Source organism: Phalacrocorax aristotelis, chromosome 2, assembly GCF_949628215.1.
Source record: "Phalacrocorax aristotelis chromosome 2, bGulAri2.1, whole genome shotgun sequence".
Lineage (NCBI taxonomy): Eukaryota > Metazoa > Chordata > Aves > Suliformes > Phalacrocoracidae > Phalacrocorax > Phalacrocorax aristotelis.
Genome location: NC_134277.1, coordinates 26,795,306 through 26,810,749, shown reverse-complemented (window position 1 = coordinate 26,810,749; position 15,444 = coordinate 26,795,306).

Below are 15,444 nucleotides of genomic sequence, written 5' to 3'. Positions count from 1 at the left end.
AGTGAAGTGACATTTCTAGAGGTTACTCATGGACCCTGGCTTCACATGGCTGAAGTTAGAGGACATCAACTTTGCTCTTATATTTAAATTTTTATTTTTAAAATTACAGGGAGATCAGCATTCATTCTCTCACTCCCTTTGGAAAGCACCAGCCTCAGTTTATATCCCGTGGTTCAAGAATTTCTGCTAAATCTCATTACAGTCCACAGAAATGTAGTTTATCAAGTAACTTTATTTTAATAGAGCAAGCTTACTGGCTATGCACCTACCCCTCTTTCCATGGACACATCAAGGCAGATCGTTTGCTCCTAAGTCCATGCCTCCTTCAGCTATGTCTTATCCCAAAAAGTTACAGTCACTCACCCTCTCTTTCTTTCATCTGCTTCCAGGTTGCCATCATTTCATCTGCTCTGGATGTCTTCTTGCATTTCTCACCTTTTCTCTGCTGCTTCTGCCACTTCTGTACACACTGAGAAATACAGAGCAAAAGAAACCAAAATACAAATTACCTTTATATCCAATGTCAGGTCCCTACAGCAATCTGTTCAATCAGTTGCCTGAGCCCCTGCTTAAATCTGCATGAAGCTAAGCTTCCCATTTTTACTGCTATTGCTAAACAAGGAAGCATTTAATGGTCCAATCATTTGTCATGGAAGTAATTTGTCACATCCAGCAGCTTCAGTGAAATAATTTAATTATTATCCTACAGAAAAATAGTATTTTTTAAGAAGAGTTTCTGAATGAAATGGAAGACATATAGGGATATAAAAACTGATAGTGAGCATATGTTACTTTTTAACTGGGCATACAAACATAGGATGTTATGTTTGGTACCATATACATTTTGTTCAGCTAAAAAACACAACATCCTGAAATAGCATTTTAATGGTTGGTCCATGAAAACAGCAGCCATCAAAGATGACAGTAATTTACAGATAGTAGTGCATTTAAAACCTCATTGCCAAAGCAATTTCGCAGAAATATCTCTATTTTCTGTAAAACCTTCTGTTTGCTTAAAGCCCAAAATTGAGGCCTAGAAAAAGAAAGCAAGTGTACTGTTCACCACAGAAATATCTAGCACTGAGTTAGATGCCCTGGTATACCCTGGCGGGCTGCTGCCCCTCCAGAAAAGTGTGGATTTTCTGTAGACCCTGTGTCCTCCCTGCCAGCCCCCGTCAGACATCTGAGCCACGCTGGGCCTCTGGGGTAACACAGACTCCTCTGATGAGGCATCTGATTCATGCCTTTTCAGTCATACAGCTTTTTGTCTTTTCTTTGTGCAATTACTGTTTTACATAAGAGACAGAGCAGGAGAAAACACAAAGACAGTCATTTGGAAATTGGTCAATATGGGGAGGACAGCTGGCATTGCAGGCGGGGTATAGGCCATGGTGAACTACTTGTGCTCAAAGTGAAGACATGCAATTCAGATTTGATGTGTTAGAGGACTGGGCAGCAGCAAAGGACACAGAACGTCCATGCAGCCCATGGCATATGTAACTGTTGTTACCAGAGGTATTGTCCAGGAGAGCTGTGTCGGTCTCATTTTGCACATACCCTGTCCTGACTCATGTAGCTATGCTGACTGAAGTCTGCAGTGAGGACACAGCTTACAGAACAGACAGGGCAGGCAGTTTCCTGGAGAACTCGTATGAAAGGATAAACAGATTTCATGAAAAAAACCACTACTGACGTGGGCTGCATGTTGTGATAAGTATTCTCTTGGACATATCTCCCTGCACAAGTTGTCACACTAGGTTGGTGCTCACTGCTGAGACGCATAGCAATAATCTATAGAAACACTGCGAAACTAGAGTGAATCCAACGCTGCGGTGGGTAAGGTGGGGAGCCACAAGGTAACACAGTGCCTGAGAGCTAGCAATCCTTGCCAGCTTTCATGCCACAAACCACCAGTGATTTATGCAGAAGTTTTCTAAAAGTATTTTTCCCCAATATTTAATCATAAGGTAGCCCTGAGGTTTCAAAAGCATTCAAAACTCTTGGAAAAGGCACTTCCCCTCTTTGAATATTTTCACTTAGAGTAGCTAAATACTTACCTATCAGGCTATTTAATCTAATACCTCAAGGGCAGTTTTATAAGAGTTTTGTATAATCGGAAGTTCTTAATGCTACTAATAAGCTTACTTTAGCATGCAACACCCTGGATATTCTTTAGCTCATGGTATGAATTAACAGATAACTACAATGTCTAGTTACTTCTGTTCTCATCAGTTTATACCAATAAAACATACAAATGAATTTGAACTAGAAATTATTCCATTTTTGAACTGGGATTGATTCACTTTCAACCCAGCCTGCTCCTTACCAGCCTTACTTTTCAGTAAGTTGTAAGTTGAGAGAACAACATCTTAAAATATCAAAAATTCAAATATGTAACTCATAACTTCCTCTGAAGTTACACATCTGGCATGAAATTGTCATTTGATGGGCAAGGTAGGAAAGAGAAATGCTCCACACTTTCCTTGAGCTGGTGCTTCTAATCCATGGGTGGACTCCTTGGTGCATGCCTGCTGATTTACCAATTTACCCTTGTAAAATGGCTTTGGTATTGTTTGGAGAAAAAGAAAGAAGCAGAAGAGGTTGGTCGAGCTTTTCTTGGAAGAAAAGATTTTTTAGGTAGGTAACAGACTTTGTAAGCAACCCTGCAAACCACACTGAAACCAGATAGGAGAATTCCCTAAAGCACCATTATAGAAAAAGCTAGTAGCTGCTTTTCAGGGATATAAAAGATAAGGTTTGTGGACCAAATGTGAGTGTTTGAAATATGTTCACAAAATACAACCAAATGCAACCAGAAATCCCATTTTAGAGTCAAGGGCACAACTATGGTTTTTTTAAATAAGACTTTATTCACAATCCAGACCACAGAATTACCTCTTCTTCTTTTTTTTTTTTTTTTTTTTGCTGCAACAGATCAACAAAGTCTTGAGACAAAGCTATAAATATATTTTGGGAAAGGCAACCAATCTTGCTGTAGTGGGAAAATGTGGCATGTCCATTAATGTTCTGACAGCTCATACACTCAGAGGTCTTGTAATTCTCTGTCAATAAGTAAGCACACAAATTCTGGATGCAGAATGATGGAAGAATCAGTTGGTCTGTGGGGTAATGAGGCATTTCAGGGAATGCTTTCGAGAGGGCAGATGATTTTCTATCAGAAATATATTCCCACTGGGTCTGCTTCTCCTCTTCTGTATATTCCTCAGAGGGATTAGTACATCACCAAGAACTCTGAAGGAGCCAGAGACCTAAAATGCCCACATTAACCACTAAATGTAGGTATCATCAGTCTTAAAGGAAGGCACATTGTGCTTACGAAGTAATTTGAACCATGAATAACACCAGTAGAGAAAGGAGAAGCCTCTAAAAGTACATACAGGAAACTAATGTTGGGTACTAGGCAGCTGTTGGCACAGTCCTGTCTGTGAAAGCACCACCCTTTCTCCATGTGGTGCTGCCTGTTTGGGACCTCTTCTGATGGTAGACCTGGCCTGAGCTGACTGGCTGCCCTGAAGTTCAGCCTGGCTTTGCCTTTTGCAAGAAATACCCTAAAGGCCTGAGCTTTCTCACAGAAACAGAGGGAACAGGAGAAGGACAGATAGTCTGGAAATGCTTGTGTTGGAAAGGGGATTACTAAAAAGATGTTTGATGAAAATAATTAAGATGTTGAGCAACAGAAAACTTAATCAGGACTTCCATTCTTGTCTGAAGATGCAAAAGCATCAAAAGGCAGCATATTGAAACCCATTTAAAAGAATAATTTTTCACTTTTCACTTTTGTTTAACCAAAACTTTGGGACTTCTTGCCATAACAATGCCAAAAATTAGAAAAAAAGCAAAAACACCAAACCAAAACAAACAAACAAACAAACAAACAAACAAACAAGAAACAACCATTTGTGCATTTACAGAGCAAGTACAATATCAGAGTTTCAGTAGTGAATCTTAGGTAATTTTCAAAGAAAAACTAAATCCATGAATGTTAATTCATGCAGGGAAGCTTTTCCTCCATGTGATGAGGTGGCACTCCTCTCAGAAATAGGGTATGTGTGAGTTGTACCAAATGAATCTGTATGAATACCCTTCCTTCCACATTGGGAAAACAATGTCTATATTTCCATTTCCATTTGCACCGGTACAGGCTGGGGGCTGACCTGTTGGAAAGCAGCTCCACTGAGAAGGACCTGGGAGTGCTGGTGAACAGCAAGCTGCCCCTGAGCCAGCAACGTGCCCTTGAGGCCAAGAAGTCCAACAGTATCCTGGGATGCATTAAAAGGAGTGTGACCAGCAGGTTGAGGGAGGTTATCCTCCCCCTCTACTCTGCCCTAGTGAGACCACATCTGGAGTACTGTGTCCAGTTCTGGGCTCCCCAGTTCAAGAAGGAGGTGGAACTGCTCAAGCAAGTCCAGCAGAGAGCTACCAAGATGATCAGGGGACTGGAGCATCTCCCTTATGAGGAAAGGCTGAGAGACTTGCATTTATTCAGCCTGGAGAAGAGGAGGCTGAGGGGGGGATCTTACCAATGTCTACAACTATCTGAAGGGTGAGTATCAAGAGGATGGGACTGGACTCTTTTCAGTGGTGCCCAACAACAGGACAAGGGGCAATGGGCACAAGTTGGAACACAGGAAGCTGTGTTCTTCTTTTTGCCCATAAGAAGAATTTGAGTGTAATAAAGTCCTCCTAAATGCTTCCCTCCTGGCCACCCAGCTGCTTACCCAGCTTATCTCCTATCCAGATCAGTTATACAGTATCTCTTATGAATAGTTACTCTGTTATTAGATTGGATCAGTTTTGTGTGTCTCAGGCTCTCAGATGCCACTGTATTGCAGAGAATGATTCATTGCAGAGTGTAACAAATGCCTCAGGGAAAGCCAAAGGTGCTCGTTGGCAGTCACAGGGCAAATGGAGCTTTTGATAAACTGGAATAAAAGTCAGAGTTAAGAATTAGTCATAGCGCACATAGGACCTGAGTGCAATAAGCAATTTCAGGAGGCTTCTTCCTGGTAAAGAAAGCAATGGAGAGTGAGGGAAATAGAGGAGAGGAGCAGGACCATGCAAGTAGATTCCAGAAAAGGGCATAGGATAAAGCAAAATAGAGAAGTAAACTCCAGAGCAGCCTGAAGAATTGCTCTGGATAGCACGTTTTGAGGAGACAGCAGTACAACTGACTCATGCTTGTCTTATAAATCCTCCTGCATTCTTTATGGGTATGACTAGCATAAGCCTGTCAACAGTTACCAAGCAACTGGAAACTAAATAATACGAATTAATATTAATAAAAATGCAAAAACTCTACCATAAAAGTTAGGGAGTCAAATTATAAACAGGAATTAAAGAAATATGCATAAATGTTGTGGGTTTGGGTTTTTTTTTTAATAGTTTATTGCACAGTATTGACAGACTAATTTTATTCAGAACTGTTTTAACACTTTTTGACAGAGACAACATGCTACAGCTCCTAATATAAGTTTGGAATTATACAAGCTGTAATGCCATGAAATATTACAAGTAGAAATCCTTCCTGTGCCAGGTAGAAACACATCGCAGGTTGTAAGAAAGACATGTTTCTGAGAAACAACATTGCGAGTGCCTAAGTCAAATGGCAGATCCATTCCATATGTCCTTTGAACTAATGTAAATCAATTTAGGAACAACTCCACATTCTTGGTCATCCAGAATTTTCACTGATGATTTCAGGAAATGTGTGTGCAAGGAAGCCAGGTCTGAGCCAGCCCTCTTTCACCGTCATGGAAGAGTCATTGAAGGTTAACATGTAGTTTAACTCACAGGGAGTCATTTTGATTTGCACAGGGCTGCCAGTGATCTCATGGAGATGTGTATTTATTACAAATCTTGTGCATGTTAACTCCAAGCACCCTCAAGAAGCTGCGGACCTCCAACTCACACTTGGTGTAGTCACTTTATAAGTAGAAATAAGACTGGCAACTTGCTGGCATGGTAACTGACTTCCGCTTAACACCTGCCTCCCTCTGTCCTCTGGCAGTAGGGGAGCCCTCAGTGTGCACACTGCAGCCGGATGCCTCCATGCAGCTTGTGGTCTAAACTGGGAACCTGAAGCAGGGGACTGTTAGGAGCCAGGAACCGAAATGAAGCAGGTATTGCTATTCACTGAGCTGCAATAATCTTGCTAGAAAATACTGTGTCTGTTCATGTTGAAAGTAACCCAAGGGGCAGATGAGATACATCTGGTCAATATATGTCCAGATACCTCTTCTGCAGAGTTTCATTATCAGATTTCAACAAGTCACTGGCCTTGTCTGGTTTGAGACAAAACACCATTGATTCATTTTTTTTTCTCTCTGTTCAAACATTTAATCACTTTAACCCCCACCTATCCAGATAGAATATGTTTTGATTCCCAGAATATTGTTTGGTGAAATGAGATGTAATTTCCTTGATGACTTATTCTAATAAACTGCATACAGGTAAAATTTCAGAATTAAACTGTGGATTTTATCTCTTTGGGTGGGGGTGGGGGGGACAGGGCACAGGGACAACTGGTGGTTTTAGTATTTTTTCCTATTTTTGGTGTGGTTAATTTTTAAGATTTAAACACCTGAGCTGGTAAGAAAATTAGCAAAATCAGCTGGCATGACATTATTATTCTTCTTTCACAAGCAGAAGAATCAATTCCAGGGCAGCTTTTAGCTCATTAGAGTCTATGTTTGACTGTCCTCAGGAGCTGCATAGTGAAGCTCTTCATGGTATAAGTCATGAATGCAACTGAGCTGAGCAGCTAGAAAGCAACTGGATGGGTCTCCTAAGGTAATAAATAGAGCTCTTGCTTAATTGAAGAATTGTGTGGTTTCCCATAATACTCAGCAATCCCTATAGAACTGTTAAAAGCACTGTTAAGTGTGGCTTAAAATAGGCAGAACAGTTAGCTCAACTCATGAAGTCCCCCTAGAGCAAATTTAGCCATGGCCAAATCTTGTGGGCATTCCCCGCTATGTCAGAAAATCTGGTTTTATCCAGAACAAGGAGGTGCTGATGAGGAATCCCTAATTCACTCACCACAAATTGTTCCCGAAAGGTTTAACTCAGAGGTGGTCACTTAGCTGATTGTTCTCAATGTGGCCCCTGTGAAATTAAAACCCTAAGAGAAGCTAAATATTGTATAACAAATAGTATATGTAGATCAAGAGACACTACCAAGCACCTAAGGAGCTCACAGCAGACAATCTCTTGGCACATTATAAAACCCAACAAATACCCTATTCTTTTAAACCTTCAATTAAAATTAAAAAACACTCTGAAAGTAAAAATGAAATATAAGACCTAAAAATATGGAAAATGGCTTTAAAATAATTAAAATTAAAATAAAATAATGAAACTAAAGAAACAAAAGCAGGAATTTGTTTTTATAGATCCTGAACTCTTGCTCCTTCTCCGTCTCCCAAAAAAGCAAAATAGACCCACATTCTCAATCAAGATAAGAGCTGGGACTACTTCCCCCTGCCCAGAGAAACATCTCTGCTGAGGAAGTAGAGGATGGAGACTAAAACTAAAGGCATAGAAATGTCTTCAGGAGCTCAAAGGTCAAGGATAATGGTAATCTAAGCCCTGATATTGGTGCATTAAGAAAAGATTTATGGAAGGCAAAGGACCCAAGCAACATTTTTTTTTTCTCCCCACAGGCCATTACACAAGTTAAAGAAAAAAAAAGCAAAGAAAAAAAGAAAGAAAATTGAAACTGTATTTAAAATTAATGACCTGAGGTTAATTGGTACTTCACTGACTCAATTTGCAAATGGATTAGGATAGAGAAACAATGTCTTTCTGACAGAGTTCACACATAGCAGTGGCCCTGAATACATGTGTGTCTCTATGGAATAAAAAGTACATTTGACATTTTATGGAGGAAAACATTTCCCTCTTACCTTACTAATGGTTTTTGTCTCACAGGCTTGTTTCAGTCTCTTTTGTATGTAATGGGAATTCAGTCGCTGGATTTACTGTTTCAAGGCATATTTTGACAGAAGGTTGGAAGTCAATATTCTGCTCAGGTTTTTTTTCTCCAATTCCTTCCCTGCAAAGGTAGTTTTTTCTCACTGCCTTTGTGTTGGCTGAAGCCAGGCTCTGCCTCCTTCCCACTCCTTCTGTGCTCCGTTGGTGTTTTGGAGCAATAGTACTGGAGTTGCACTACTTCAGTCCTCTTTATCTCAGTCATGACAATCTCCTCTGTATTTTGGGATTTATTTCTTCATACCTTCAAAGTTAACTTTGAGAAACTGTGAAAGTTTCAGTCATATTCCTTTCTGACCCAAAATAGCACACTGAAGCTATATCATATCACAGCAGATGGTTAATGTTACAAGAAAGCTCTTTAAGAAAACCCAATGACCTTGTTTGCAAGATTGCAGGAAACAGGGACCCTCACCTTTTCCTCTGGTCTCCTCCCCATTTGTGGGTCATCCTACCTCCCCAGGGAAGTGGTTGACCTGGTCACATTGGACACTTTTAAGAGTCGGCTGGACAGGGTGCTGGGCCATCTTGTCTAGACTGTGCTCTTCCTAGAAAGACTGGACTAGATGATCCCTGAGGTCCCTTCCAACCTGTGATTCTGTGATTCTATCCCTTACAATGGGAATTTATCTTCCAAGCTGGTTGACTGGCTTTAGCTCCCAGTCAGCATTGGGCATTTCTGTATTGGACTAAATGCCTCAATGTTCAGAAGAACATCCCATTTCCAGACTTGTTAGACCTTGCTCAGGTTTATGCCTCACCTCCTCCAGTTAAGGGCACAAGACCAAATCATGAGGGGACATTGGCAATGCCTGACTGCGGCTGGTTGCAAGGGCAATAGCACCTGCCCAATCCCATCCCTCCTCTTGAACATGCATAGCATTTGGGACCTTCACGTTTCATAGAGAAAATATAGACTATGGTGCTGTAGTAAACCTTGAAACACACATTTACAGAGATAGCAGGATTTATACATGTACAATCAAATTGCCATTTCAGTCAAGTTAAGGTTGGGGGAGGGTGGCTGAGTCAGAAGAGAGAATTATCTGACACAATGCATTGAAAAACCAATCTGTCTTTTGTCTGTGAGTTATTGTAGGAAGGAAAATAAAAGTGATTTGTCAAAGTAATCCCTTTCCTTTTCAGGTTACCTTGCTCTTAGAAGCTGCAATGGGAGTAATGAAATGTTAAGTCTCCTTCCAGAGCAAATTCAGCCTTTTTGTAGCACTTTGTACCATTTATCCATATACTTCCTCTCCATTACACCTAATTATTTTGACTAGCATCATCTTCACAAAAATAGGCATTCTAAACAATAGACAGTACACATACAGCCATTCTGCAAATGATTTTTCACTGATACCCAGGCGGGTATACAATGTACAGTGAGGAGTAACAGCTTATATAAACACAATGTTTTCTGTACCTTCCTGAAGAAACTTTTCAACATATTCATTTCCATTTATATAGGTTTGAATATGAAACAATGAATCGAGATAAATACCAAAAACTAGGTATTAGGCTGGTTTAACGGAGTGGAGAAGAGGAACCAGAAGGGTGATTGTTCCCTCTCCATGACAGGTGGGAGAGAGCCCACTTTGGTCAGTTGGCCTCCTCCTCTCCACATACTGGGTGGGAGATCCTATCAAACACTCAAACCACTTTCCCTTTCTCTGGTCCCTCACTGCACTAGTCCTGAGCCTCATCACCACAAAACCATTAAGCCAATATAAAAAGTTTCCCATTTTGTAGTGGGGTATTTACCACTTGTTATGCAATCGTTTGCCCTCTCTCCAGCCCAGGAACATATTGGAAATACTGCCCCTGCAAGGCGGTAACCTTCTTTGGCCCATGGCCCAGCTGCTCTGCCAGTCTGCATCCTAGACCTTGCTGATACCCTTGGTCAGCCTTGCTCCAAGGCTGGTTCAGAAATGCTTCTGTAGCCAGAGCCCAGGTTCCAGCACATGCTGAAGAGCAAGTCCCCACTTCCTCCTTGGAGCATTTCATAACAAAGATTAGATGAGTCAGATTGGGTTAATTTGCTCCTTTGGTTATACTTGCATCTCCTCATCTGTCACTAGCAAAGAGAGGCTGGTGCTTCAGAGTGATGGCCTAATTTAAACTCTGCTAATACAAAAGCTAGGCAGCGGAGACTGGCTGGTGATTTCATTAGGAGGGATGTGCCCCCAGGGCACTGTGATAGAGAGCTTGTGACTGTGAGAGAGCGGCAGCCCTCTGTGTGGTCCCTCAGGCTGCTCCCCTGCTTCAACAGCATGGGAAATGAAGTAAAACAAACCAGAAGATGACTTTCTCTTGGTAACCAAGTCTTCTCTGATCACCAGCCCTTGGGTCCTTGTCACCCAGCCTGGCTTCTTGCCCAGTGCCCTGCAATCCCACCCTAGCCAGCTGCCCTGTTGCTTCCAGCCCTCTCCTTGGAAGCCCACCACAGCGACAATGGGTGGCTCAATGCAGAAGGTCAAAAAGATCCCACAGAGGCACAGCTTATCACCCAGGAAGTCACAGGACTAGATTCTGCTTTCCACTCCAGGGGTTAATGTCTCCACCCTCACTGACACCGGCGCTAAATCTGACTGTCTCCGCAGAAGGTGCTCGCACCAGGCAGCACAGGCTCAGAGGTTAGTCTCTTTAGACTCATACAGTAAATGGGGAGAGAGGCTGCTCCATCGGGCAATTTGCTGCACCTACGTCAGGCTCCTGAGTTGCCCCGGAAAGGGGGGCAGGGATGAGGCCTTGCTCTCTCCGTGCTGTGATTATATACAAGCCAATGGAGATTAGCCAAACATGTCCCTCCGCCTATGTTATCCTTAGATTCAAGCTCTACTGAGCGAACAGAAACCATTTATTCCATATGTTTTACTGAAAGCCCAGCATGGTCATGCTGTGGTCCATGACTGCAGGACCCAAGTGCTGTTGCAATACTCATATAAGTTGGAAGGAACATCAGTGAATAGGGCTCCTTCCACAAGCTGCCACTGACCAGTGATAACCCCAGAGGAGACTGTACTTGTATTTTTCAGGTTGTGACCCAGGCACATACTGACCTCCAGAAAATATTATTTATTCAACTTCAAGAATTTTTTACTCATTCCTACAAAAAGGATGAGTGTCACTCAGTCCAATTCCCAGCCTTACTGACCAATCATTAGAGGTTAATAAATGTGTTTTAATTATTCATACAATTCACTCCTTTCAAATGCAGAAAACTGAAATTTAATAGAGAAACGAGTCTCAACCTAAAGACATGAGATAAGAGCACACAAGTTCATGAGAAATAATCACCCAGAATCTTAAACAGAGCCTACCAGCTTAGAGCCTGAACACTCACCCAGGCAACTGATGCTAATCAATTTGGTGCCTACAAAAAAAAAACCAAAACACCAAAACCAAAACTCTAGAGATATCATCCCATCATTTCCCATTATTGAATAGATAGATTTTAAAAAGCATGGGTAGGCATTGGAAAGAAATCTTCCCTGATCTCTTTACCTGAACTTTTTAGTTGGAACAGTCCTAGATTTGGGTTTTACAAAAAAGAAAAGTTATTTGTAAAGAAAATAAATGCTCAAGAATTTTGTGTTCTAGGTTTTTTTTGTGAGCAAACAAAATCTTAAGTCTCATATATACTGTCCTTGTCCCTTCTGGTCTAGCTTCTTTGTGTATTGATTCTGGCGTTTACATCATAACTCAGGCCTTAAGAAAAATAACTTGTGCTTCAAGGAAAAGAAAATCAAGGTGATCCCCAGTTTCCCATGTTTCTTTCCACAATTCATGAAGTTCTGCTGGCAGAAGATCAAATGCTTGGTTCATAAACCAGCAGATACCTACGACTGCCCTGAGATGTCCCACATGGATCCTGGTGCCCCTGTGGCAGCCTTGGCCCCTCTCCCAGGAACAGTTTTGCCAACGGTGCTACTGTTGGCTCCTCCAGGTAGGCTTTCCTCAAGTCAGCCTCCTCTGGAAAGGGTCCCTGCATGAGTCTGGGTGTCTGGATGTGTAGGCAGGAAAATACGGGCTCCAAGTACACACGAATGGGAAGGGAGAGGAACTGATGCAATGAAGGCCTCTTACGTAGAAGGGGAGAATAAAGGCTTGAACCCTAAATGAAAAATGCCTTGATTAGCTCCCCAAAATGCATTTTCCCTGCCACAGTGGCAACAGCACTGCCTGGTGCAGTTTGAAGCGTAGCATTGGAAGAAAGAACATGTGTGAGATTACTGACTTCCTAATGCAAAGGAAACAGCACCTAAAAAGCCTGAGACATAAGGAAAGAAGTTTCTTTATGTGTTTTCTTTTCCACAAAGAGTTCATGTTTCAGCTTCCCTCAGGTTAAGTCACCAAAGGCTGTTAAAAGCACAGCTCATGCCTACAGAACCGCGGCCTGATAGCGCTTTACAAAACATGGTAGATAACATCATTTCTTTTACAGCTAGGGGAGTAAAGTATAGGAAAATAAAACAAACTTTCTTACACCAGGCACCAAGACAGAGCAGAACCTAAGTCAAAGTTCAGGACGGGTCCGTGACCTGGCCGTTGCTATATGCAGCATCTCTAAAGTGTTACCGAATGTGCCACCCATTGGGGTCTCCTCCCCGCTCCAGCAAGGGCAGCCATGAACAGCAAGAGCTGTCTCAGTGCATACAGGCAAGTGCCTACAGTGCATATGTGCATCACCCAGAGCCCTGAATCTTACCACAGAGATTTTGAGCAAAAGAAAGCAGCAGTAAACATCTCACTAAAAATAAACAGACCTCAGCATACAGGCTTGGTCAAATCTGAGAAGGAAGTGCCCTGTCAAACAGCAGAGACACCAGCACAATGTTGGGTTGTGTGTGCAGGGGGGGAAGGAAGGGCTAACAGCATTAGAGTTATGAGGCATTACTATTCATGGCAACAATTTTGTCTAGTTGAAATGTAGCACATTATAAACCTCCCATGACCGCTCAGCTGGTTGGAGCATTTGGCTGCTTAAATATTCTAACTACGCTGGAGGAGACAGATGTTGGCAGCTCAGGGCTAGGAAGCAGCCCCTGGTCAAACTCATTTACATCAATGATATTTTCCTACACTTCAAGAAATAAATGGTCCTGAAAACTCACAGGTGCTTAGTACTGTGTTAATAACTGCATGAGGCAATGACAATTCCTGCGTTTTTATTGAGGTTTCAGGTTTCAAGAGAACAGTGAGCTGTTCTGGAGCAAGCTGCATGTGCACCACGCTGACCTACTGCCACCTTTCAGCCTGATTCTGCCCATCCTCCAACCCACTAGTTTCGGGCATTTAGGGCAGGTGTTCCCCTGGGCAGCCAGGACAGCAAGCATGGCTACCCACGATCTCTGCTTAAGGGCAGAGACACCAATAGTGTCCAGCTGAGTTGGAGCTCCTCTTCAGCAGGCTCCCACGTGATGCTTCCCACACAGCACGCATCAGTGGCAAAGTCGGCAGCAGTGGGAGCAGCATAGTAACCCAGATGTACTCCAAGCTCTGAATTCAGACATAGATTATGACCCTGTCCTCAGCGGACCCCAGTTACTCACACAAGGATGCACCTCTGCACTACCTACCCAGGCTCCAGCGTCAGCTGTTAACGTAAGTGATGGCAGAGATACCAACATGTTGCTCGCTGTTGAATTTTGCCGTTCTTTTTCACGGTCCCCAGTGTTGAATTACTGTGATAAAGAACAGCTCTAGCACTGCAAAAGCAGCACTCGCAAATATCCATAAATAGCCAGCAAACATGGGAACTTTGCTGTTTGCGAATTGCATTATTCCCATACTTGCACTGTAATCCTAGTATGTGGTGCCATGTTTAGTCTTTATGCTATGCTGTTTCAAGCAGCGGTTATAAATAAAATAGATACCATCACCCACACACAATAAATCTGCATTCTTTTGTCCATCTCTGTTTGCATCATTTGTAATAAAGCAGGTGCCTGCTGACATTTGGCCTTTTGAGGATTTTGGTAAGAGACAGCACTATTTATCCATTTAATCAGAGTGAAGGGTTTTTTTTTGTTGTTTGGGTTTGTTTTGTGGTGGTTTTTTTTTGTTTTGTTTTGTTTTTAAACATGGGCTTTAACCAAAGTTTGAGTTACCAAAGTACAGCTTGCAATACAGAAATTTCATAAACAGTAACCATGAGCAAGGTCTCAAAGGGGAAAGACACTAAATATATCACTTTCACAGTAAGAGAAGGGGATCCTTATAATTTTGTGTGTTCCACAGCAGCAGGACAAGTCAAAGGTACAACCCACATGCACAGCTTTGCATTAAGTAAAATCCATCTTCGGTATTATGAGACATGCCTTTGTCATTCACACTTGTGAAAATCAAAAGGGGGTGCAAACCTTTCACAGACAGCTTTGAGACAGCTATTGAACACTCGTCCCTTTTTCTCCTCTAAAGGGGCAGGGACAAACAAGACTGTTCTTTCAGCGGTGTCCACATTTGGGGTGTTGCTGAGCCAAACTAGCCAGGGCCTAGTTTTCCCATTGCAGATCAGAAGTAAGCCAAGCTTTTATTTTACACATGGGAAGACTCTCTGCCAACAGCATCAAGGGACACCACAATAGTCAGTTACCTTGAAATCTAGCTCCTTATCTCTAAATCATGGGGCATTCAAGTCCCTATCCAGATAGGCACTTGAATTTACACCTCTGAAGGCTGCTCTGTGCACCATCCCATCAGCTGCTGATCCAAGACAGTCTTTCCCATCCATGCCATTCTGCTTTGAATAATTAAACCTACTCCAAAGCAAGGACTTGAATCTTACACCAGGGTCACAACAACTGATCAACTGGCTTCTGCCTATTTTTGTCCCAGTAGGTGTTTCTTTGGAGAACAGCAGCACCATTAGATGCAACTGAGAGAAGCTGACTGTAGAAAAGCCAGTTATGTGCTGATCAGGGCAGGGATAGGCTTTGCCTAACGAGAGACTTGAAAACTAGTCATCTAAGCTCCAGCTGAGTTTGGCAAATGTCAGAGTACTCACTGTTTGAGGAACAGGATTTAAATTCCTCATTAGGCTAAAGGAGGACTGACAGATGCATCGCACACATCTGCAGTGCTGGTCATTCTCCTTGGAGACTGAAGGCAATTATCTTCCATCATTAAACACAGAGGATGTTTCAAGCCACATTCTCTATTGCAGAAAAAGCAGTATAACAGAGCCTTCTTATTCCATAGGAGAATGAAGATGTACAGCGATTCTCAAAAACCAATGGTTTGTAAAAAATTCTCATACCAGAGCCAACATTCAGCAAAAAACTCTGCTTTATTAGTCACCCACGACCAAGTAATGTAAAGTATCATGAGTTGGAAGGGACCCACGATAATCACCTAGTCCTAACTCCATGCAGGCCAGCCTAAAAGTTAAACCAGATATCTAAGAGTGTATGCAGGCCATTAAGCTATGTA